Source organism: Dermacentor albipictus, chromosome 6 (assembly GCF_038994185.2).
Source record: "Dermacentor albipictus isolate Rhodes 1998 colony chromosome 6, USDA_Dalb.pri_finalv2, whole genome shotgun sequence".
Taxonomy (NCBI): domain Eukaryota; kingdom Metazoa; phylum Arthropoda; class Arachnida; order Ixodida; family Ixodidae; genus Dermacentor; species Dermacentor albipictus.
The window spans coordinates 68,546,776-68,568,576 of NC_091826.1; the positions used below are offsets into that span (position 1 = coordinate 68,546,776).

Sequence of the window (21,801 nt, forward strand, 5' to 3'; positions counted from 1 at the left end):
ATTGAGCACGAAGTTTCTGGCTAAACGTGTCCGGCCAACACTGAACGACAGGCAGCAAGCGTCATTTGTCCGATTAGAGCAGGAACACAGAAAGACGTACAAGAAGTTTGGCACACGATGCGCCTTCTTTTGAAAGCACGGTCAGAGGAGGCAGACCGATGCATATCTACGGTTACAGTTCTTTCACATACGCGATATAACGCAAATGAAATGTACACTTATGGTTCGCATAGGATGAGAGCTGTCCGTATAAATTCCAAACGAAGCCCTATCGGTATAGCTTGAAATGAAGACCACTTAATTTGCTGCTTGGTGTATCCCCCCTACCCTTGAAAATTTTATCCGCAAGATAATCTTTCTATTCGCTGATTATGCCAATTCACAATCTCATTGGTCAATTTAGACGCAAAAAAAAAAACATTTCAGAGGTATGAGGGTAGTATGTCATAAGAACAGACACAGGCGGGCTAGTTGGTGCTGCGCAAATAAAGACACTAGTACTGTAGACGCAATGCTGTGCCTTCGCCCCCTATGTCATCCTGCGTGCCCTTTTGCGCGGCCAAGTTATTTATGCCTCCTTCCTAAAGGATTAAAGATCGCCAGCCCAAAGGTCAAAAGATAGCGTCAATCGAGCGCTCTGTACTGGAGAAGGTGCAAAGCGCTGGCAGACCCGCTCCCTCCGGAGCAGCAGCTTGGCCGACAAGCACGTGACTCCCTCGACGACTGCCCGTGACGAAACTCGCATCCCGTTGTGAAGAAACGCACGGGCGCACTCCGGGCGGAGAACGAGAACGGTGCCGCGGCCCCGGTGCTGCGTCAACACTGACGTCCGGCTCGGCCGCAATGCACCGGAGTTCATGAGGATGCCGCCGCCGCAAGACAGGCATCAGCCCCCACCGACGACGCTCTTGCGTGTCGCGAAGGGAAGCGGCTCGTCGCAGACGGCAGCGTGCGAGACAAAGTGAAAGCGACGGCCGAAGCTAGCCAGTGAGAGGCGTGAGGAGTTGCGCTATAAAAAGGTTAGCGATACGAAATACGAGGTCAATTCGACAGCGTGTGATAACCTCGTTGAGATCATGAGGAAGTAGAGTTGGCCATGATGTGTCACATCCGCGAAATGCGTACGACAGATAACCGTTGATAGATAGATAGTTGACGCTTCAGTGGCACAATGTTTGACAATTGAAAGGAAACGCCGCGCGTTGTTGCACGGCATCGCACAGAGTGATACCGAACTTTCGCAGGGGATAGATTGCCTCCGGTCGATGCTGGACAGAGGCAGAACTTTTTGGACAGGCTTTTGCGCTACAGCAGGTTTACAAAGACGGGCCGCTAGTGGACGATTACGAATAGACCGGCACACTTGAGGTCGACTGAATGCAGCTTCCTCTCGTCACGAATGCATGAACTCTCTCGGAACCCGTTTCTTCGTTACCAAGATATATGTTTTCGACCGCGTTAATTCGTCTTTCTTCCGCATTGTTCCACGCGAATTTCGCGTCGTTCTCGCCACACACACACGCTGGCATTCTGTACAGCTGTAACTCGAGTTTTTAAAAAAATGGCAGTGGCTTAGCTCGGCTATGCCAGGATATACGTAGCGAAAGCTAAGGCAGAACATGGTTAGCATTGGTTAATCTTGATTGCTAGTCCAGGTTAGTCTGGTTGTCTAGCTGTGTTACGGCGCTTAGCCAGTCTATTGGCGCGCTGTTCATCTGTTCCCTGGGCGATTCGTTTCCCCTTCATCTCGTTCCGATGTCGATTCCAGGCCTCCTCCCGCTTATAAGAATTGTCGCCGTCCATACTGCCGCCTCAACTGTGGTTGCGGCGCACGCGAGCTCTCCTTTTGAATCCTCCGACACGTTATCAGGCATGCGACGCAGCTGGCGAAGCGAGCGGAGGCGAGCACAACTACGAGGAACCCGCGGTGTGACATCGTGTGCCTCCTCGGACCACGGCCACGGCGAAATCGCAAGTTCGCGGCCAGTAAAGCTCTCGCTTTAAAACAGGTCGCTCTTCGCTTGCTGCCACCGAGTGCGAGTAAACAGATCCCGAAAGCGTCCGAAAACTGCAGAGAAGTTGTGCACCGCTCCCTGCGCCGTTGTCCGCTTCGCTTAGCTTCCTCACACATTACGCGGTGTATATATATATATATATATATATCGCATACAGACCGGAGATGCGACGGCGACGACCTGACGTGGTCGCCGCCGCGTACCCGGCAACCCGGAGCCGCCGACGTCGTCGTCGCGGCAGCAACGCGCTTGGACGCGTGCCACTCCGCCCGCGGCAGCGCTACGGCGACGACGGTGTGGCGTCCCAGCGAAGCCCAGCGCTGTAGCGAACACGTGTTTACAAGAAGGATACCGAGGGAGAGACGCGAGCGCCATCAAGGACTCCCCCCCACCTCGGGCAAACAACGCGAACGAGGTGGAGGAGGAGGAGGCGACAAGGAGGAGCATTCCGAGCCGAGGAAAAGGAAGACCCCGTGGCACGAAGGTCGAGGGTGCCGGCAAGGTGCAGCACATGCAGCCACCGTGGCCGCGAGTCCGCGAAACGCCACGACGGAACAAGCACGCGGCACTACGGTGGCGCATGAAGGGCGTTTGCAGCGCCGAGACAGTGCCGATGGAAATCATCGTTGCGCTGGAGCACGTCATCTGAAGACGCGTTTGCATGAATGCCACCACAGGTGGCGCATGAAGACGCACTACCCATAGGCGTAGCAAGGATACAGGTTAGCGACAAGCAAAACTAGAACAAGGCGAAAGCAGGAGCCAACGTTTCGACAAGTTGAGTTTTCTTCAAGGCGACATATGCTTTCCTCGCGACAGTATATACTGTGGCGAGGAAAGCATATACTGTGGTGAGGAAAGCATATGTCGCCTTGAAGTAAAGTCCACTTGTCGAAACGTTGGCTCCTGCTTTCACCTCGTTCTCGTTTCGCTCATCGTCTTGAATTTCAATCTCCCGTCTTCTCCGTGTTTTCCCAGGTTAGCGACAAGAAATGCGACACGGTGTGTAAATTGTTGTCCCTTGTTACGACTTTCAGCGGCGCGTCTAGCCACGGCGTTTCGTCATCCACTGTCCCCGTCGCGGCATTACACTAGTTGTGTGTCACAGTTCAAGCGCATCGCGCCCATGCAACGGCGGGATGGCGAATCGCATTGATGCCCCGGGAGAGGGTAGTTCGGGGACGGGGCGTGCGGTGCACCTAAAACAGGCTCGCGCATCGTATCGAGGGAGAGAGGAAAAGTGAAACGCACTCGCCAGAAAAAAACATGTTCCGTCTTGTTTCGGACGAAGGCGAATACGCGCCTCGTGTAAACGCTGTCCCATAGTATCAGACAGTTTTAACTTCACGTGCGCAGAAGCTTTGCGACTGCCGCGGGACGCTTACGGTTTCGCGTACGCAACTAACTGTCTGTGGGTGCACACCTGGCAAATGTTTAGGTCGTCGCTTCCGCATGTCTACTGGTGCCCTCGGCCGGCAGACATGAGCGCTACCCCAGCAAAGTTCCTTCAAGACGAGCTTATAGACTGCAAGACGAATTGCTTGGGCATGTCTAGCGTCTTCATGTCCGTTTCTATCAGCTTATGTCTGTCCCCTGCTGCTAAAAGGTCTCTCCCAGAGATCTCAAGTTGCCCCCGTTGAATTAGGTGATCCGAACCAACGCAGGATCCAACTCAGTTCTCGCTCCGCCGCCAGTGGTTGCGTTCGCCTTCCCTTGGCTCCAATTCCACGTATGTCTAGTGGGCCACCGGTTGTCTCTTACTTCGATGTGTTACATGCTACCGTATCTGTACTCCCGTCTCCTACGCGGGACGTAGTGAACGCTCCCTTCTACGAGTCACGTTGTCGCTTTTATGTTGAGGAGAATAAAATGAAGAGGAAAGGTCGCGGGCTTCGTGAGTGTATCATCTGTACACTAGTAACACCTTGGCGAGGGCTGCTTCGTTCATTTTCAATACAAGCTGAAACATCGAGAGCGAAACAAGGACAGTAAAAACGCGTACCACAACACAAGTGTGGCAGTCCGCGCTTGTCCTGTGATGCGTGCTTTTTTGTGTGTGTCTTCGTCTCAGCCTGCAGTTCTGTTCGAGCTGATATTGCCTCACCTTCACCCGTGGACACCTGATTGTCCAGCGAACGAGGAAAGGAGGAATACGGGGGAGACGGACAAGACAGGGAGGAGGCGAAGATCGACCAGTTTTGCGAAGCCACTGCGTCAGCAATGAAACCTGCGTGTCACCGAGACGCGTGACCTTCTTGCGCACTGCCACCAGGAGGTAGCACCGGTTAAGTCCTCCGAATCTTCCCGCCTGGACCGAGAACGCCACAGGATCTGTCGGCAAGAAATTGGAGCTGACAGATCCCAAATCAGCTCGAAGGGAGGCGATTGATTCGAGCAGAATGCGTACACCTGTCGCGTTGCCGTAATCAAGTGTCCAGTTCCTCCTTCGTTCATACGTGTGTGCTAAACGCTAGTTTGCCTGCTCGCGTCTGTTCAGTCTCGTGCGTGGTGGTGGTTCATTGTAGGCAGAGGCGTGTTTAGCCTGGCGTTCGCGGACGGCAATTGCTACGCGGTTAGCGTGCCTTGCAGTGCCACCGGATGCTACCACACGTCCAGGCACCAAGTGTCTACTGGGAATGCAAGGAGAAGACCACAGAGAGCGCTCGATGCCTCCTGTCTGGTTGCGTGAAGGAGCGGAGAATCGGTACGTCCCGCCATAAATAACCACGCACGCGTACAGGCATGCAGATCATGTCCTTATCCGGCATTTGGAAATCCGCTGTACTGCTGCTTGCCGTACTGTAGCCGTTCATTGCAGCTCTTCAGCAAAAACTTACGAAGCCCGGATTTCATGTTTAAGCGCCTTGCGTACACCCGTGAATGAGTTGCCATTCACCTGCAGTTTACCCTCCTGGTGCGTTATCGATGTCCGGCAGGTCTGTAAGGACGTGCCCTTGCATCAGTGGTCACTGACCGTAAGACGTGCATGCAACTATAGCTTCATTGACTGATGTTCTGGGACATTTCCACATATCGAAGTGGGTCCGGGCCACCAGTAATGGTGTGAGATCGGGCATATAGCATCTCTCTAATATGTTGTCGTGATAATTATCCGCGTCTTCTTTTCCCCTTCTCTTCTTACTCCTGTGCAGAGAAGCAGGTTAGAGTACACTATAGCTCAGGCTGAAACGTCTGTCTTTCCTAGAACGAAATCTCTCTCTCTATTTCTCTATGTGTGTGTGTCCGTATCCAACGCAATAGCAAAGGCTCCCGTGTACGAAACCGACAGGTCCCGCAGGGTGTCTGAGGCGTGATCCAAAACAAGTGAAAGCGGGCGAGGATGTTGGATTTCGTCACTTCATTACTCTTCGGGACTCTGGCTTTAAAGGCATGCGAATGTGTTGCAGTGCGCGTTTCTCAATGTTTCCGCTCCAGCGTGTCAGATAATGGTGAAAAGGGGTGCGGTGATTTTTTCGTACGAAACCGGCGCATGCACCGACAACGAAAGGGTGACCAGGCGCCAGGGCGGCTGCGCAGCGCGTGACCCGAGCACGCACGTGCGCTTGTCGTTCGCGTGTGATCGAAAAGAGGTGACAACAGCCGGCGCGGCGTTCTCTTTCCTGCAACGCGTAGTCAACGAGTTTTACGACTGCCGCGGCAATAAACCCAACGAGGAAAGGCTATGAGCGCAACGTAAAAGGGAGACTCCTCTCGCTTGGCAAGCAGGTCACTTCACAACCTTAGCGCGCTGAGAAAGAAGTTCGCCTGCAATGGGCTGAAATACAAGCGTCTTTTTTTTTTCTTTCTTTCTTTCTGCGCGATCAAGAATGAATGGGATACACTGTTGTAGCTGTTCTTGAGAGTATCGTTAATAATGGAGGAAGAAAATCGCGTGCCAACTCTTGAAGGACACCCCGTACGGCTTTTCGCTCTTAAAAAATCGCCCGAACATGCATGCATGTGCTCGGTGGACTCGGCTCAGTGCGCGTGGTTCTCGGTATGGGTTTTTCATGGACATGCACTCGTTCGGGTGCTTCACCAACCGTTCTGCACACGTTTCTGCCGATGTGCTTGCGCCACTTCTGTTCATATTGCGAGGTGCATACTTACCGTCTTCGATGCAACGTGCTAGCGCTGCAGCTGCCCGTTGCTGTCCCACCCGTTTGTATTGTCGAATGAGCCTGCCGAACAATTAATTCTTATCGAGTATGTTCTCTTTGCACCGCAAGGCGTTCGTAGTACGCGAACTTACGAGCAAGCACACTGGCCAGTAAAACCTCGTAGGTACGCTACCTCGTTCGTAAAGCTCCTACCCCGACCGCGATCGACACCCGCGAGGGTTAGCACAGAGCCCGCGGAGCGGCGCCTCCGTAGCTTTCATGTCGCACCGCTGTACTTTCGGGACGCGCGAAATTCCATCGCGCAACTCCTTCTCGCGGCACAGTTTGTTGTTTCTCGAGGCGGGAACGAAGGAGGAGACGATGAGAAGCACACAGTGTTTGTTGCGGCGATGGTCGAGCCGTAATTTATTTACTCTTATGCGCCTGTTTACTCGGCACGCGTAGCCTTGAGACCGCCCCCCCCTCCCCCCGCACCCCATCACTCGAGAAGACCTCCCTTCTCAAGTGCGTGCGACGTGCCCGCTTCAACGTCCAATGTAGAACAGTCTCCGTCACAGTTCACCCCGCGAACATGTCTTACGCGCATTTTTTTTTCGTTTCTCTCGCGGACGGTGCCAGAAATTTCTTGCTTAATTATTAAGCCGTCAACCTAATGCGCCTTTATTACAAGGTCATCCGCGTTTCCTCCTCGTAGCCCTTGTTACATTTAAAGCGGCTGTTGCATTTTCCGCGATTGTGTCCGTTAAGCCTGACGGCGGATGCATACGAAGCGCAGTACGCATGCGTTATACGAATTCCCGCCATTACGCGTTACGTGAACACTCCTTTCACGCTCTTCAGCGACCCAGCAGATAAAACACACAAACTCACAACAGAGCAACGAAATGGTACGCATGCGTTACGGATGACGGCCACCTCCCCATCGCCCCCCCCCCCCGCACCCCGTCCTCTTTCCCAGCTACTCCACCCCCATTTGGGGGCAATGGAACTAGATGCCCTGCCCGCGTACATCACGCCGGCTACGCACTCGAGCAGCCGCCTCGACAGAGACAAACAGGTTTTCTTCTCTCCGCGCGCGGCAGGATAGGGTTGCACGAACCTGGGAACGGAGGGAATACAGACATCACGTCCAAATTGTCACGTCGCCCGACTCGCTGCCACTCGTTTCGGCGAGAGGCGAGAAACTGCGAACGCCGCAGAAAACGCGCCCCGAGAACGCTTGTCGAAACGATGGGCGAGGAGGGTTCTACCCTCCTTGCCCTCCGCGGGCACCCCCCCCCCCTCTCTTCGCTAGAGCGATTCGCCCCCTTTTCGCGTTCGAAGACACGACAGCTAGCGCTGACACCGCGTGAACTTCGCGTGTGATCGGCGTCATCGTACGGCAAGACGTTAGTCACCCCCAAGTCCCGCCACTATAGAACGTAAAATAATTTACACCCTTAATAGTAAATAAGGGGGTAAAGGTGTACGGGTTACACCGTTAGACCCAGGTTGTAAGAATGTGAGTTATAGATTTACACCATTATTCCCTTTTAAAGTTAAATTATTTTACAGTGCAGAATGTCCAGAAATCAACGATCACTTATTTTTTTCTTCCTTTCCTCGTTTCGACTTCCTTGATCTTTTTCACTCCACCAATACCCTTTCCAAAAAAAAAAAAAATAGATGGTGGGCTACCGCGTCATTAAGTTCAGGCGGTAAGATTGATCCGTTCGGGAACGAGTCTCTGCAGGGTTTAATATAGCCTGTGAAGACCCGACGAAATGCGTGGGACCTTCGTGTACGTTCAAGGGTGATGTCATACTGCCCTACTCGGGTGTTATTTTGAGTGGACGCAAACGGTTTGCTTGTCAAACTATTTGTTAACTCCGCGTACGTTTCCCATATACGGCGTTCGGCTGAAGGCACGCGTTTGTGACACTAAAAACGAGTTTATGCATTACATTGCATGAACATGAACGCGCCAATGAGCGCAATTTTTCAACGATATGCAACATCCCCGACGGGCGGTTGGCAACAATGTTTCCTACAAAAAGTGCCAGAGGTGTCGAAACGCTGGCGCTGCGATCGTTTCGACACCACGCATAATTGCTGGCTAGCACGTGAGTTTGTCTAACATCCGTGCTTGCGGCATCAGACGTTCTTGCGACGTCATTTCGCTTCAATCTCGAAATTCGTCAATCAGTCACAGAGAGAGAGAGAGGGGGGGGGGGGGGGGCAAAGGGATGAAAAGCAGGGAGGTCAACCAGACGAGCGTCCGGTCTGCTACCCTACACTGGAGGAAGGGAAAGGGGGAAGAGAAAGAGGAAAGCGGGATAGAGGGAACACTGTCTGTGCATGCAACAAAGAGCCTGGAAATCAGTCTCAGTTTTCTAAGCCCAGCAAGGCAACTAGTCTCTCCGCGCGCGTGCATAATCATTGCGAATTGTTGTATTTAAGACGAAAGAGGCGAACGAGGTGAGGCACGCATGGCGTATTTTGCGCTCCGCGAGTGATTCCGGCTCCAGCAGCCAGTAAAAGCAAAGCCTTCGAGATCCGCTTCTGTTACTCGACAGCAGCCGTCGTTGGGGCGTGGGTTTGGATACCACCTATAGTTTCTTGGAAACGACCGACTTGCGAAGTGTCGGAAAGCCGTCTGGAAGCCAGAATGAGCGGAGTTTATGGGAAATACACGTGCTACGCATCATCCACATCATGCTGGCGAAAACGCCGTTCTCGCAGCGCCCGTGGACCGTACACACTAAAAAAAAAGTTTACACCCTTCGCGTTGTATTTTGTCCCCAAACGATAATCCCCATCTGTCTCGCCCGCATTTCGCTTCTTTAACGCTGCGAGCCCGGTACTTCCTAGTCACGAACGGCTTGCGCGTTATTGACACAGCATTCTCGACAGGAAAGTAGCGAGCGCCGAATTTTCAATAGAGGAAACGCAAGCGAGGCAGATAATTATTGTTTGGGGACAAGATGTGCCCCAAAAAGGGCGTAAACTTTTTTTTTTAGAGTGTATACAGCGCCGGAATTTCCCCGAGTAGTTTTTGAAGGAAACTATGGCTGCGAGTGGTGGCTGCAACGACGATGGTTGTGATGACAGGCGCATCCCTTTTCAGGACCGCGCGATGATGCAAGCGACGAAGGATCGTTCTTATGCCACGTGACGGTGTGTCGAGTGACGCCTTTCAAAGCCCACAGTAAGAAACCGCGCGCATTCTCCACCACCTCGCCCTTTGCTTACGCTGGGCTTCACCGCGAAGCAGCACATGCACCGAAGGTCACGCGTTCCTATGACAACATTCTTGTTCGCCGCCAACCGCACATTTAGCTTTCATCAGAACGCAATTCGATGCGCATTAAGGTGCGCACTAAATCATTAAGTTTCCAAAGAAATTGTTTATTCGCAGAGGGAAGAATAGTGAAGAGTTTCGCTTTCAGAGGCCTCTGGCAAGCAAGTCTTGCAATTCTATGTACCATTTCTTTCGGTGTATGTTCCGTGTTGTTGTTTCTTGCTTTCTTCTTTTGAAGAAATCGCCTATAAGCTCGCAACTTTATTCAATTGCTCGTTGCGTTGCCGATTCCTTTCGAGAGTGTGTGCTAAGCTTTTACGGACTCGGTGATCCCCTTCCCAAACCGCGCGACGCCGTTCGTAGACGTCGCAAACTACTGCGGTGAATCCACTTGTTTAAGTTATCCTTCGCCTCTCCGATTTCAGTGTTTCTGTTGGAAAATCAAATGAACGGCTTACGGGGCAGGTAGAGATTAAAATAACGGTGGACTGACGCCAATCGTGGAGCTCGGAGTCTTGCTGATAAGCGTCAGAGCCCCGGTCGCGAGCTGATGCCACAATGCTTGGCGGCGCCCAGTGGTCGACAAACTGGCTATACAGGTACCGTCAGCCCCAAAAAGCTTTGCTGGACAGGGGTGCCACTGCGAAAGGGAATATCTGCACTGGTATGGCACAGAGCTGCCGATGAAAAGGATCCGCAACGACTGCCTACTACGATAAAATCTCGACCGGGTGAGGTGGGTCTTCACCGCAGGAATCGGGAAACGACGACGAAGCCGGGCATAGTGAAGATGAAAAAAAAAGTCGAAAACATTGTATTCACTCCATTGGCACGTGGGTGTGACTCCCATCTGACTCTCGAGAGGTTCTTATTACCGCGTGGGCCAGCACGGCCTTAAATAACTACTGCTGGTCCTGTCGTCGTCGCCGTCTTCCTCCGGAGCCTGTCTTTCCAATTTGGCCATCCTTGGTGTCAGCTCGGGTAAAAGCGTGACGTCGTCTTGATCGTTCGGTTTCGTTTTCTATCCTTTTGTGTTAGCTCGTGGAGAACCAGGTGGCGTCGATTCGAAGAAGAGGGCAATTATATGTTGACGTGGGGAAGCCCGTTTGAACGCTTCTCACACCTGACAGGTCAATCATAGCACTACACAACGAAACTTTGAATTCGACGTCTTTGTGGCAATGGGCTTCGCGGAAGTTGGGCCTCGTGGTAAAGGACGTGAACTTTGTGGCCGAACTGTATACACGGCGCTCTAGTTGGCATTGTTTGTGTGCATACGGATTAGCACACAGATTGCAGTAGTCCACGTGTGCTGACAGCGCGCGCTCGGCGACCGACAGCATGCCATGGTTCATCTCCCCGACGAGATAACGCCGTGTTTCTCGCGCCGGAATGGTCTACCTAAGTGTCTGGCAAGCGTGCTGCTTCAGCTTGTTTACGCCGATGCGAACCACGCTGCTGCGACGTCGCCGTTTACGCAATGGTCCCCAAAGCAAACCAGTGAAGCGTTAAAGGCATTAAATACAGAGTGTAGGGGTTGAAGGACGGACTTCGGGATGAAAATCAAACTTGGGAGGGTTTATTTTACATTATATACAGAGAGGTGAGAGTCAAGTAACAGTCGTACAGTCATTACGGGCCGGCAGCAACTCGGACGCTGCGGCCCGCGGCAAGAAGTTCGAGAGAGGTCAATCAGGGAATCAGGGAATGCTCTGGTCTTTCTGGAATGCTTCTTATAAACCCTTCGAGGAGTGGAAGTCGCGTCATGTTCGACCAATGGGAGAGTCCGCTCAGATGACGCCATTTTCAGCCAATGGTTGGCGCCCGTATCGCGTTGTCACACCCGGCGGCTCTCTGCGGTCTTGCCTCGCAGACTTGTAATGCGCTTCTTCAAAGGAGGTCCGAAGCTCCATTGTCCGAAGGCCCACCTGCTCCCGGTGCTACGGCCCTGCAGCGGTAGCAAATGTCTTCTTCAAAGGCGAAGGGGGACGATTGGGCTCCATTGTCCGCGGGCCCCTTCTAATCCCGGCGGCGTACGAACTTGTTTGCAAGTGCCCTGCCTCAGGAATGTGGCACCCCTGCTTCTGCATTCCTCAATTAGCTGTGCTGCGATTCGAAGTGGTTTGGGGAACTTGAAGTAGCCTCAGGAAACAGTTCCATATCTAACAAGAGTCGTATGTTTGCGTGAACCATTTAGCTACAATTTTCAAATAGTTAAAGTCCCCAAGCTCGCTTAGCATACGCCGCTCGAGTTCTTGGCCTATTCTCCGCAGTTACTGAGATCATCATAATCAGCATCATGATCATCATCACAGACGGGTTGACTGTCAAAGCGCCTCCCTGACACCGGGATTCGATGGGCGCTCGTATATAATTGACGAACAAGCCATATTACCGCCTCGTGGACGTAACTATATACAGACAACGCATAAAGAAATCACTGACGAACGGGGACTACGATAACAGAGGCAGGGGAGACTTGCAGCAACTTTTACACCGCAACCGTGGGTTGGTAAACAGTGAATGTTCCCAAGCATTGCTGCACTGCTTGAACGACACAGAGCTGCAAGTTTCGATAATATTTTCTCGTATTTTTTTCTTTTCTTTGTCTAATTATGCCTCACGGCTAATTCTCCGAAATACATCAAAACGAAAACAAGCAGTAGCTGACAACTGCCGCCAGTATTATGCATTGCCTCTTTAAAGAGTGATGGTACCGTCGCTAACGTTCGCAAACGCCGATTCTATGCTTAAAATTAAATACCTTGTGTGGTTGGAGTTTAGTCAAAGATCGGCATGCCTGTTGGATTTGGGAGCCTAACGCAAAACCACAAATGAGGACGTACAGGGTGACATGGGTTGGGGCTTATTTTGAATTCAGAGAAACACAGAGCAAAATTAGTTTTGAAGAAATACTCGGGAACATTGGTCAAAATAAACGGGCAGCTGAAGTACACAAGTATCTGCACTTGAAAAGCGTGGACACAAAACGGAGGAAGAGGTCAAGAAAATTGGCAACCAGGTACAAGGTAACTGAAACTGTAAATAGACAACCAGGAGTCATCAGAAAGAAAGTGAGAGACACAGATATAGTTAATTGCATGGAAGGAATGGAGATTATGGAGATTTACAAGAATGAGAAGAAAGAAATTAGGAGGGAAAATCTGTACAATAGCACAGAGGGCAGAGCCTTGCTATTTGAGGCTCGAGCCGGTTGCCGAAAGCCAAAAAAAACATACCAGAGCAAATATTCAGAAATAGATTATGCACGCGTATTCTGTAGCAAAAATCCGGAGACCACTCAGCACATCCTAATTGAATGCGAGGAGATTCACCCATAGAGAACCGTATAGGTAACGTACACCTTCCCGAAACGATTGGGTTTAAAGTAGACGGAAGCATCAATCGGTCAGCAGTCGAGGTAAGCAAGATACATTTAGAGTATTGGTAGAAAAAAAGCAGGGAAGAGATTGACACGGCCGGATCTCTTACAGTCATGGCTAGCGGTACAAGGTAGATTTCGAAGGGGGGAAAAAAAGGATTGATGAAATGTACACAAGAAAGCTAGATAAAAAAAACAACATGTATAGCATATTTGATTAAATCAAGCAGTCCTAGGTAACTATCTTTCACCGCCCCGATTCAAAGGGGGTGCCATTAAATCCTCCTCCTCCTCCTCCTCCTCCTCCTCCTCCTCATCATCATCATCATCATCATTCAATATAGAAAGGGGCAGGTTAAGAAGGAGAGTGAAGAGGGGGAGAAGAAAGAACCGAGCACTCACGGACGAGTAAACGAGAGAAAGAATAAGGAACAATACAAACTCCGCGCACACAGGATTCACCGACCGCGAAAGCCCCTAACATGTACCAGTGAAGGCTAAACATGTCAGCGCGGCTCTCAGTGAACCGCGCGGCGCGCGGTCCGTGAACGAAAGTTTTGAAAGAACAGCACCCAGCCATCTTAATCACGACTTTTAAAGAAACAAATCGTAACGAAGAATGTAAACCACACTGCCGATAATAGTACCGGACGCGTCACAGCTTTCCCACACAACAAGACATTGTTTCGCCGTTTTTTTTTTTTTTGCACCGACACACCCACACCCACACACCCACACACCCACACACACACACACACACACACACACACACACACACACACACGCACGCACGCACGCACGCACGCACGCACGCACGCACGCGTGCCCGCGCACAGCAGCCGGCGATATATGTGGGCCACGCGTCGCGGACCGCCGCCGCCGTGTCCCGGATTTTTGCGACCAATTAGGCGCCGTAATTGGACTGATAAGTCGGTGACGCGGAGGATGACGCGTCCCCGACGATGTCGAAGGGGGAGGGCGGGTCGGTCGGAAGAAGCACCTCCGCTATCCGGCCTCGAAGCCGGCAATGAGAGCGAGAGAGAGAGATGAAAATAAGAGACCGAAGAAGATAAGATGAAACGCCAAATGGACAACAACACTATACGGACGGTGTAATTGCCGGGCATCTAAAAGAGACACGACCACCGAGGCACGCCGAAGCCCACTGCCGCCGCTTGCTTCTGCTGCTACTGCTGCTGCTGCTTCTGAACCGCTGCACGAGAAACGGCAATGCGTTTCCACTAGCGTGCGACGAAGACCTAGGTGTACGACTGCGTTTCTTCTTTGTGTTGACCCGTGCGAAATGCTCTACAGTGCGGGCTGTCCCCCGGCCGGCGCGACTATGCCACGCCGCGCCAACCGAAGGGGGGCAACCGATTGCACCCACTTGGGGAGCCCAGTTGACCCACTCATACAGCGTGCGTATGTAGGTGGGACGTCTGCACGCGTCTCGGCGAGCGAAGTGTCAAATGACGGGGTCCGAGCTTTTATTAACGGCTCTTAACCACCACCGTCAAGCGCCATCGGCCGTGGCACCGCGCCAGTTTCCGCGTCTTTTCATATAATGTCATAGCTTACGTCTTGGTTGCTCCGCGGGGAAGACGTGTCCCAGCTTCTGCAGCGATGGCCTTTGCGACCGGACCGAGGAGTTCGCACTGGGTCACGGTCAGTTTTCTGGGTTTGCATACACGCCTGCTTCTCTCTCTCTCTTTCTCGTATTTCGTCGCATCACACCTTTAGGGTGATCAGCACAGACGGGACCCTCAATTAATGCATCGCTCGCCGCCTGCATTGCCTGAGGAACACGTCCTCATGGCCGGGACGGTTCGTGGGCGCGCGGGCGGCCCATGTGGCCGTTAGCTCACCGCGAGTGTCGACGGCGCTATAAGAAATACATACCTGCGAGATGCCGCAGTCGTGGCCACTGCGACTGGCCTCTGCATCCCGACAACGCAAGTTCATCGACAGCCTGAAATCGCTGCTTAGGAAAGAGGCAGGTCACCGTCCCTGTCGTCGAAACAGAATTGCGTTTCGAGATCCGCACACGTCAGTGACGTGCCTCTCTTTCGTAGCGATCAGTTCACCTGACGAGACAATTATCCTGTCGAACTATGGCCCATATCTCATGAGCCTGAAATCGCCTATTTTGATGAAATGTCGATCTAAAGGAAGTTTCGCGCGTTATTTACTGAGGCCTATAGAACATCTTGAACCGCCGGTCACGGCACACTTCACCATACGATTTCACAATACCGAAGTGAGATGAAACGATGTGGTACGATGCGCCACTAACGCCAGCCGATCAGGAAGCGTGGCCCGCCGCGGTTGCTTAGTGGCTATGGCGTCGGGGTCACTCCGTGGTCGGGGTGTTAAGCAAGAGGTCGCGGGATCGGCGACCACATTTCCACGGGAGTGAAGTGCGAAAGTACCCCTGTACTTAGATTGAGGTGCACGTTAAAGAACCCCACGTGGTCCGAATTAATCCGGAGTCCCTCACTACGGCGTGCCTCATAATCAGGTCGTGGTTTCCGCACGTAGAACAGTATGATCTAATTTAATTAAGAATTAGATTCTTCCCCATACGCCCCGCCAACCTCCACGTCAAAGCGTCAGTTTCTCAAGTCACGAGCATTCTCGAGCGTGACGGCAGACTTAGCAGGCACCACTCCAACGAAGACCTGACGACTTGTAAACAACCGTGGCCATCACCATCGTCATCAGCACCACAGTGATCAAGATCCCGTGCATTATTTGCCAACGAGGCCGTTGGCACAGCCCCGGGAGGGTCTCGCGCCGGCTGCCTTGGCTTGGCTTCAGTATACTCAATCGTCTTGTTATGCGTTGAGTAGATACAAGGTGGTAAAACTACTGACACCACATGACACAACAAACAAGGACGACGCCATACTGCGTTGTTAGTTGTACTCGGTTGTACTATAGGCGCATTACAAGACGGACAGAGGAAAATTAGCCAAACTGCTCGCTTTTACACGATCATCCTCGCACGACAGTCGGCTGTTCAGGTCTTTGGCAGCTTCACAGCCTCGTCAAACCAATAGGTTTTGTTTCTTTTGATTGACTGACCAATTAATTTGTCAATTAACCTATGTTCTTTCTTTGAGCGCCTCTTCGCCCTACATCACCACGACTTCTATAAGGACAAAAGGCGATTCGTTTTCCTCCACACACACACAAAAAAAAAAGTAATGACATCTCACCGAGCAGGCGAGATGCATAAGATTGGCACGATACCCCAGACAGGCACGTTAAACAGGAGAGGGGGGACAAAGCGGGCCGAGAAATGCCTCGTTCTTCGCTACTTCGACACCACTACACAGCCACACGAGACAACAGCCAAGGGCCTGCTGTCCAAGTCGCGCGGCTGAGAAATCGTGCACGTCGTGTATGCGGGAGACGACCGCGAGAAACGAGACAGGGTCGCGCGGAAGTATCAAGGCCCAAGAGGTCACGAGCAACTGTGCAAGACACCGCCCGCACGACTTCCCTCACCAACCCCGCCCCCCCTCTCAACACGAGCTCATCCTTTCACCTTCCGTTACACGTCCCCCAAGATTACAGCGAGATGAAGCACGTGGCCACACCACGTATAGTCATGCGGCCGTCAAGGCGAAGCCCCGTCCGCAAGTTCACACCGGTCCAACGCGTGTCTTCACATACGCGTAATCTTGGGTGGCCGCGCGCGTCAAACATCTGCACGCACTGTTAAATGACGCGCGCGCGAGAACACACACAATACGGAGAAATCAGTCAACCAGCCGCAATCCAAGTCGAGTCTCGGTCGAACCACGCTCTGCCTGACTTGTTTACGCGCGCGCGCGCGTGAAGGCTCTGGCGGAGGGCCCCTCGCATCCGCGAGTCGTGTCGATTTATACACGCGCGGCTAAAGCGGGGTTCCCGAATACAGAATCCCGCGCGGCGAGGTTGATACGCGCGATGACACTATGTACGCAACTCACGGTTGGCAGGAGGCGATAAATCGAAGGACGATCGCGACGAAGCGGCGGCCTTTCCCGCCGCACTCGTCATACTGGCGCGTGCGTATATGGCACACGTCGCGCGCGCGTGTGTCTGTACGTGCGTGCCCGCGCGTGCGTTCCACGCGCGGCGTATACTCGCATTGGTGGAGCGAGTATAGTACCTGCGTCTGTGCGTGCATGCGAGTGAGCTCGCGTGTTGTTCGTTGCGTGTCCGTGTGTCACTTAGCGGTGGTTCGCGTTCGCGATTGTGTGTTTATGTACGCGACGCACGGAAGCGCGTCGGCGTTTTTTTTTTTTTTTTTCACGCGAAGAACGCAAGACGATAGGGAGGGTGGGGAGGTCCCGGCGCCTGTGCGTCAACGCAGAACGCCAAAGATGTCTCCCCCCCCCCCGCCCCTCCACCCCGTACCCTTCTGTCAAGAAGACGACGCGTTGGCGCTTCCCGATCTTCGCTATAGGCAATTCCTCGCTGCTTTCGGCGAAAAACTGTCTCCGGGCGTCGTCGCAGCCTCGAAGCCGCGTAGAGACGTACATCTATGCTGGAGAATTTAAGAATCTGCCTGTACCCCTGTACTCCCAGGGTTTTGGTGTAAGCAGGTGACGTTTTGTCGATGAATAGAGGACATGTATATCACTGAATGTTGACTGACAATATAGTCAGGATAGGTCAGCTCAGTTCAATCGATTTCCTCGAAGAGCCTTTTATCAAAAGTGTTACATAGGAGGTGAAGCAGCAATAATCAACAATTTCACATAAGGGTAAACACACGCAAGAAAAAAAAAGACAGGTACACTTTGAAGAATAAAAGGTGACGATAAGAGTCAAATACACGCGTTACATGATACTTTCGAACAAGGAGGGACAATTCGTTTGGCCGGAACGACGTAACATCAGCAGTGAACATAGGGCGACTAGTGGTAGTAACAACAAGCTAGTTGTCGCAACAAAATATTTTCAGACGTTACGCTCAAACAATAAATCGCGATACAAAAAACTGTATATATAGTATTGACTAATGCAGTTGTCTTAATGCTTCGCTCAACGAAGTCGTTTAAGTAACAATGCAAAAAATACGCTCTCCCCCTCAGGACATCAGCGCACTCCGACACTGCATTTCTTGGTTGAGACTCGAGCTTCACTGCAATACACGTGCCTCGCGGCGAAGTAGAATCTCACTGTCTTGTGAAACTCGTGGCACGATTTGTTAAGACGTGTTTTTACAGGTGCGCATTTACACTACATGTACGACACTATTAACGTGCTAAAGATACGGCGCTTTACTTTCATCCTACCCATCCTTCCGTGTGAAAAAAAAAAGCAAACGTGCATGCAAAAGGAAGCACGCGCTTTTAATTATTAAGTACTGTTCCGTTCCAACGTAGCACTGCAATGTTGTTTGTCGCTAGAAGATAGAAACGTGCAGTCAACCGTAAAAGATTATACTGAACGCGCGGCTTGACGAAAAAGGTGAATATTTCCGCACGCAATCTCGCGGAACGCCGCCTGATATTCGGGATTTCCAACCTGTACTATAGTTAGTATATGCGTACAACATAGTGTTGTAGGGTTTCACCGGCTATCCGGTCACAAACTACCTAGGAATTCGAAGCTCGCTCGGATACCGTAATTCGTAAATTTCTTTTTGCGGCTGACTGTACACTGGCCGCCAATACGTAAGGGAACACCGAATTCGTGTTTCAAACGTGTAATTTTTTTTTGTGCGTGCTTGTAGTAAGGAAACGTTCCACGAATGGGATTCCTGAACGGAGGAGCAACGGAACAAATAGCGATGACTGAGAATCCGATTTGCACGTTTGCAAGAATCGCAGCTTGTAGTTTTAACACAGATGAAGTCGTTGTTTTCTTTTTTCTCTTTTTTTCTTTCATATTATCAGAGAGTGCACATTCGCGCTGCCAACACGTCAACCGAATTACATAAGCAAAGCTGCTGCGTGTTATACACATAAGAATAATACTGCTCAGTTATAGTCGGTTCCTCGGACAAGTCGGTCAACTTCCCCAAGATTCAGGCGTTCTCTTACAAAGTTCGCTATATTAGAGGCATTCTAAACTGTTCGGGACCAAATTCCACGACGGCGGTAGTCGGACAATCTGATTGTCTCAGTCGGATACACTTGTGGCCGGAAAATATTACGAACGGTCAACGTGCGATGCAGTAATAGACAACGCCTATCGTTAAGGCCGTTAATAGCGACAAATGACATTCCTGTTAGTTGAGTGCACTGCGTTCGTTGGCTGCGATATCACGAAGTCATTATACAAAAAAGAAAAAAAAAACTGCATCTCTCTTGACGACCTCCACGCGCGGCCCCTATACGAAACTCCTTTCGTTGCACAAAACTCTCTTCGAGTGCACCTGTTCCGAGTTTCTACGATTTATCTCGGTTCGCATCTATAGTCTGTTCCCTTGCCACTTATACATACTCGAAGCCACGGCCAGCGTTCGCGAAGGATTAGGGTCCGGGGAGGGGATTCCTAACCCGCGGTGAGACCGAGTTTCTACGATTTATCTCGGTTCACATCTATAGTCTGTTCCCTTGCCAACCATACATACTCGAAGCCACAGCCAGCGTTCGCGAAGGATTAGGGTCCGGGGTAGGGGATTCCTAACCCGCGGTGTGCGAAAAAAAAAAATCGAGCACCACGCCCGCGGCAGAAACGCCGGGTCGGCGGCGTCTCGCGCTAAAAAGCAGCCCCTCCGCGCCGAACGCGCGCGGCACCGTTGCTCAAACAAACAGCCCCAAACGCGGTGCCCCCAGAGAGACGGCCAGCTATAGCTATAGGGGGCATACACCAACGTTCCTCTCCGACACACGGCCCGGCAGCCCCCCCCCCCTCCTCTTTCTACTTTAGGCCTAAATATAAACTCGTCCCGCGCGGGCCGGGAGAGCCCAGAGCGCATGCCGCGGGTCGGACGGAGCGCCGTGCGCGTAAGCTCCGAGCGTCGGCGCAGCGCGGCTTAACGCGGGCGAATTGGCCGCGCCTCTTCGCACAGTGGACCACCGCTGCAGTGAACGCTGCTCATAATTGCACCGCAAGCGCGGTACACTGTAATATAATTTACACCCTAAAAAGTGAAAAAGGGAGTAAATATGTCTAACTCACACCCTTAGGATGTCCGTCATAGATAACACCCTTAAGGTGGGAGTTCTAAACCCATTTACACCCTTTCACTTTTTAGGGTGTAAATTATTTTACAATGTAGTAGCACAAACTGAAGTACTATAGCGCCAAACAGACGGCACAAGAAGAAGAGACACTTTTCTTCCTGTGTCGTCTGTTTGGCGCTATAGTACTTCAGTAATGCACCAACTAGCCCAACAAAAAGTTTTGCTGGAGTAGCACAAACGCCGACTGTCACAGAGGCGAATCGTTTAGAGATCGAGGGGGCGGGTTCGACCCTGGCCGCGGAGAAGTGCTCGCGTACCGTGCGCGTTGAAGGAGCCCCGGGCGGTCAGAATTTGTTAATTTGGGTTTAACGGCGCAAGAGCGACTAAGGCCACGCTCCACCAGCCACGGGGCATTAAGAAATTAAATGTTCAAGCTGCGAAAGCTGCGTTACGTTATAGTCTGTGCAAAAAAAAAAAAACGGTTGCTTCTAAAAAGCTCAACAAGCCAGTGAAGGGCACTAGCGGATCATCTCCGAGTATCATCCGCGGATCATCCGGAGTCCCCCACCCATGGCGTGCCTCCTAATCAGATCGCAGTTCTGGCGCGTAAACCCCAAGAATTTGATTTTACTTTAGCAGGTGCTTATTCAAAGCGTCATGGGACAGGGGCAGTTTATCAAAACCGATATAGAAGACGGGTCGGAGGGGAAGGGGGGCACAGATATCCAAAATTTGACAGCGCGCCAATTTTTCTGCGCAACGTTCGAGCACACCGAGCCCATGTCGTGTGTCAGAAGCACCGGTACGGCATGTCTATGTAGGATCGCGGGGGGGGGGGGGGGGGTAAGGCCACGCCCCCAGGGCCCACCAGCGGTTTGAAGTATCGCCGACCCGTCGCGAATGAAGGCGAACAAGCAGTGGCACCTGAGATGGATCTCTGGTATTAGGATAACTATATAGCTCAGAAATCGGGAGTGATCGTTTGCATGCGTCCTCTTGAACTCTGTGTTTCGCCCTCCCAGCGATCGTTGTCTAGTTTCCGCAACGATGAAATGCCAACTCACGAGACCATTGGTCCTACTGCGACGCATCTCTAATTGAAAATTGTGCAGGTTCAAGATAAACTACCACAAGAAAATAAAAAAAAAACAGACAGAATCGCTTGCACGCGAAGGTGTGCCGCCACGGATATTACTGAACAATCCGAGGTTGACTTTCAAGGGCGACCACGTTGATTCGACGAAAGCGGGCTGTCGAAATTTACCCGTCCGAGATCAGCTCAAAACGCTATTCTTTTGGCCATGAGGGAACGTCGGGTCGACTCTGTTAGTCCGATAGGTTGAATTAACGCGGCAGGCTTGACACAACAAACCAAAAAAAGCTCGCGGACGAGACAATTCGGCGGTTCGCATAGGATGCAGTAGACATATAGTTGCATTGGATACGGAGTATATCGAGTGGTCGCCTTCTACCTAAGTTATTCCGGCTATTAACTTTTACCCTGATGCATGTTTATCCCCGCACGTTAAAACGGCTCGCTCGGACGGAGCAATCACCGGCAAGCCCGTGCATGGCTAGACGCACCAGCATAGCAAGCACCGTCCTCCTCCTCCTCCTCCTCCTCCTTCGGTAACAAACCCCGACGGCAACAACAAGCTCGGGCGCGATGTGTAATCGCGCCGTTGCCTCGCTTCGACCGCAAACGAGTCCGCGTAGAACACTCGCCAGCTGAGGTCACCTCAGCTGACCCTCTGACCCCGAACGCGCTTGTTCCCCGCTAACTAACGCGCACGAAATGCGCGATCAGAACACCACCACCACTCCTCGGAATGTGCGACTCGCGCACCGAAACCCTCCCCCGCCTCCCCGTCGG

General features: G+C 51.9%; 1 protein-coding gene across 5 annotated transcripts in view; it reads right to left on the bottom strand.

The window, feature by feature from the left end:
- The window catches only part of AdamTS-A (ADAM metallopeptidase with thrombospondin type 1 motif A), a 483,048-nt gene that overhangs the window by 420,560 nt on the left and 40,687 nt on the right, over positions 1–21,801 (bottom strand). The gene's annotated exons all lie outside the window — the stretch shown is intronic.